Source organism: Cucurbita moschata, unplaced genomic scaffold, assembly GCF_002738365.1.
Source record: "Cucurbita moschata cultivar Rifu unplaced genomic scaffold, Cmos_1.0 Cmo_Scf00108, whole genome shotgun sequence".
Taxonomy (NCBI): Eukaryota; Viridiplantae; Streptophyta; class Magnoliopsida; order Cucurbitales; family Cucurbitaceae; genus Cucurbita; species Cucurbita moschata.
Window position 1 is genome coordinate 381,227 of NW_019268624.1, and position 4,853 is coordinate 386,079.

The 4,853-nt window shown below is 38.5% G+C and overlaps 1 long non-coding RNA gene across 1 annotated transcript; it reads left to right on the forward strand.

Annotated features, from left to right (window-relative positions):
• Positions 1-497: 497 nt before the first annotated feature.
• On the forward strand, positions 498-4,261 carry LOC111439800. Its single transcript, XR_002709870.1, has 3 exons — positions 498-651; positions 742-822; positions 4,176-4,261. It is a non-coding gene; the product is annotated as an uncharacterized LOC111439800 (long non-coding RNA).
• Positions 4,262-4,853: the final 592 nt, after the last annotated feature.

Sequence of the window (4,853 nt, forward strand, 5' to 3'; positions counted from 1 at the left end):
TCACATTCGCAATAGCATAATAAGTAAACATAAAATTACAAAACGTAACATTTGTCATCATAACAACACGTCATAACATAATATGCAAATATAGAAATCACAAGGGACGACACAAGCAAGGGCCACTAGGCATCTGCCACTCGTGCTTCAAACAACTCGTCGAACCAAAACAGTAGTGAAGAAACTTACCAAGGTAGCTAAGTTGAAATTCTGAGATTTTATTGAGCATGTTAGAGACTGAATTTTAAGATGAGGTAGAAGAGAAAAATGTTTAGAAATATCTCAGGATCTCAAGAAAAATATAAAAAGAAAAATGGTAGAAAATTAGAAAAATGGTGAAAGTCAACCCGGGGGTAATTTGGTCATTTTGCCATCTTCCTCCTTACCAACCAGAAAGGGAGGTTAGTAAAAGATGAATAAAAGAATAGAAATAAAAAGGGTAAGGAAAGAGAGGAAAGAAAAAGAAAAGAAAAAGAAAATAGAGAGAGAAAGAAGGTTCTAGAGAGAAGGAGAAGTAACCGCTACTTCCAATCTGGCCACAAGGAGTGTGATTCCAGTGAGATTTCTTCACAAATCCTTCGCAGAACCTATAGGAAGCTTTCTGGACCCTTGAATCATTCAAAACCGTCAAGGAACGAAGAAAATCCGTAGGTAAATTCTTGAACATTTCTTTTCGGGTTTTCCTCAGATCTATGAGAAATATTGGGAGTTAGATTCTGAAATTTGAGTATGTTAATTCAGAGAGAATTACGCTCTTAATCCATGAAGGAAGTCTTGATCGATTCATATCAGAAATAGGAGTTCCAGCTTTCACCAAAGGATGTAAGTATTGATGATCTTGCCAACTTTGGACCAAGTTTATTATGTCTGTAGTTAGAAATAAATTACAAGAAAAATACCTATATGTAGATGGATATGAGATCTATAAATCTCGTGAAGAAATCCCGTTAATCTGAGTTGTGTAGAAAGAAATACGAAAATGCAAAGAAAATAGAAAATAATCAGTTTTCTGGAAAATCGCAAAGATGAGAGGAAGAAGACGAATGACGGAGGTGTTGGGTTTTAATGTCCAAAAACTCATAGTTTGTAAACAAAGATATATTCTATTTTCAATAAAGTTATTATTGATGTTTATTCAGAAAAAAGTGTTCTTGAATAAAGTGAACTTTACAAGCATTAATCTAAATTCAATAAACTAAGAACACTCTGGCTATAGTATGATTACTTGAACTATATGTAGAGACATAAAAGTGGATCAAGTCCAAGTATATAACCAAAATGATCTATAGTATAAGGATAAGGCTGAGTACCTTATTCTGGGGACACTATGGATGCGGCCCACTTTTGTATATGATATAAACAATGTGATCACTAAATTGTACATGTGGAGACATGTGAGTGGGGGCGTCCTATGCAATGAGTATTGCAAAAAATCAGACCATGAAGAAAATCACTCTCACGTTATAATGTCGTTTACTGTTGAGACTGATTTTCTTTTCATTCGATGACCTAGGTAACTCGATCTTAATCCTGAGCTAACCATGAACTCCTGTTCATTCGGAATTATCCTTAGATTTGCATGGGTGAGAGTGGCTCGAGTTCGCCGACTCTATAGGCCTCCCATTTCAGGGGTAAGACTAGGTGAATAGCTGGGGACGTGGGGTGCAAGATGGAATTCGCTCCTACCCACTTTTAAGAGAGGTAGGTTCCTTAAGTACTGACTCCAGGTCTTGAACAAGGGGCCCCACCTACTCATTGGCCTGAGAGGGATTCGGTTTACTGGTTGAACCACAAACCAATTGTTCATAAGAGGATTAGTGGGACATATGGAACAAGAAGTAACTTCAGGGGTAAAACGGCTAATTGACCCAACTCTAGTTACGAACAACTTGTGAAGGATCGACTTATTAATCATGGTTATATCAAATGGACAGAAATATATCTATAATGAGGGGAGTGCAACTACTAGGCTATAGTGGAGTGTCCTAGTAGTTAACGAATGTTGGTTAACAAGGTTAATGAGTTTAACCGGTTAATCTTGGATCGTTGGAGCCCATGATCTATAGGTCCATTAGGTCCCTCTGTTAGCTCATATCGGACTAAACCATAGAACAGTGTGACGAGTGAGTTCGAAGTGTTCGAATTCAAATTAGGGAATATGCGTTACATATATACGACATATTTTACCGCATTTTTGTTTTATTTACGAATATAACAAAAAGAGAGAATATGAGATATTTAAATATCTTAATCAATTATGTGTCGGAATTGATTGGGATTGGCATTTGAATTAATATTAAATATTAATTAAATAGTTTAATTAATCATTTAATGTTACTTTAATTTGAAATTCATTATTCAAATTAATTGTTGAATTAAAATGAAGAAAGTCAAAATGTTGACTTCATTTAATCGAAAAATCCATGTTAGTGGAATTTTGAGGTGTCAAAATTTGGTTTAACCAAACTTGCTTGTTTGTCAAATAAACCTCACAAGTTTGAGTGGAATTTTAAATGTCAAAATTTGGTGATCTCAAATTTGCATGAACATGCAAACATGGCTCTTTAAATAGAGTGATCATGGTACATGGAAGGGCTTCTTCTTCTTGTTGAAAAACCTTTAGAAAAACCACTCACAAACACTCTCTTCACATATACAAAATCCCTCCCAAGTTTAGTCACTCACCAGATTCCACAATCCCGTTATAAGGCCGGAGAATAGTGGAGAAGACACTAGTGGTGGTTCGAAACCGGTTCGTGAGGAAAAAAGAGTTTGAACTAGGAAAGGTTAGTATCTAAACTCATTAAGTTTTAATACTTATGAACATGCTAGTTTTTTTTTTTACTATAATTGATGTTCTAAAAGTGCCTAAGATCCAAATTGCTTCCGCATGTGTTATATTAACACCATTAGGAGGGACGCATGTCAGGAAAGGAGAGTGTCGCGCATCGTCTGAAAGATAGGACACGTGTTAGGCGTGAAAAGGCGGGGGAAAATTTACAAAAAATACTACGTTACGTAGGGTTTGAAGATCGGTGCCCGCTACCAGATTCGTGAACCCGCATTTGCCATGCGTCAGCGTGGGAAAATTCGTAGGAACCCACGTGCGTCCAGATTCGAACACACGCCCTGCCTCTCAATGGACCAGTCAGCCCTCGCCACATGGCGACACACCAGCGCGCGACTCCATCCCCTCAACGCATCCATACGCGTGCGTGTCTGTGCGCGTAGGAAATCCCTCCGGCGCGTGAGGCACGTGAACCAACGCGTGAGATCTATTTGTATCCCGATTTGACTTCTGTCCGACTATTTTTCATCTCAGTTTTGATACTGATCTAAGTCCAACTTGTATTAGGGCCTATTAAGGAAATTCCAGAATTTTTGTAACCTTTTCCAGCAAATAATTCGAGCTTGGGAAGGCACGCATCAACTATGTAAGTAGCCATTTTGATTCCCACGAGCAGTACTTGTAGGAACCGGTAGGAACGAGCATGCATGCTACCACCCATAAACTTAGCTAGCCGGACCTAGAATATTTGTATGGAAACTGCGAAAATGAAATGATTAAGGATAGCTAGAGTTGAGTAGTGTAGATAGTGTCATCAGAATCTCCACTTCCCTCTCTCCTCCAATACCGTACCGTCAAGACAGAGCTCCAGTACGGAGATCATTGAGCTTGGCAGATCCGGAAAGGAAAGTGTGACAGGTGCCCAGACCTAGTGGTGATAGCTAAGGGGTCTTCTGAATAGGACTCCTGGGCCGTAGAAACCCATCCCTGAGCGGGGGACGTGGAGCCACACAGGATGACACAATAGTTGACCGGCACAAAGAGGGTCGTACCCTGAATTTAGTGGATGTATGGTCCCATGTGAGGGTCATCAGCTAACCTTTACGGATTATGTTCAGAGAGAGTCATGTATTCAAATCCAGCCATACGATCCCCTCAAATTTACTTATGAGGTCGGATCTCACCTCAAGATACTGATCATTTCACTGCTTAAGATGGGCAAACCTCCTAAGATATAGAAAAGAGAGTTGCAGCTTAGATCACTCTCCTTAGAAACCTGAGAAAGACAGTGGATACCTACCAAGATAAGGATGCGAAAAGAGCCTAAAAGTAGGTTGCTTACCGTGTATATTTTTATACTCACCCCTTTTCTTCACTTTTTTTTCAGGTACCAGTCGATACGGGGAGGTGTTCAAGAGCTGCACTCTTACAGAGGGCTGTCATTCCGGAGGGTCAGTCCCTTGTCAGTCTTTGAAAGTCATTTGTCCGTTTTTATATTAAGAGTCTTTTGTATTTCATTTTATATTTGTAATGACTATTTGTAACATTTGACTTTGATTTTATATTAATTTTGGTGTCCTTGATTTCCTTTTCTTGTTTTAAATTTTGCCAGATTTTAACTTCTATTTTATTTTATTTTTATTTTTATTTGTTTTCGATTTTGTCTTTTTAGTCACGATTCGGTCTTTCGAAGCCTCGAAAGTCTGGTCGTGACAGTATATGTTATGGTATGATAGGTATGAAATGTTACATCTTTGTACTCATTCCTTATTCTCCATTTTTTCCGGTAAGGAGCTGGTCGAAGTTGGGAGTGGACTCTTGGGCAGGTGCCATAGAATAACCTCACCCGTCATCCTCAACTCTTTTGTTTGAAAATGTTTTGAGTTCGTTTTCTTATTTTTTGTTTTAAATATTGTCGTGCTGTAAATTACTTATGTGCACACATTATTTTGTTATAATATTGTCTCACTCTCTGATCGCCCTTCATGATTCCATTGGTCTTAGACCTCTAAAGGTGTTCAATCCAAAGTCTCGACCCACCAATCTACGTGCTTACCTTAGACTT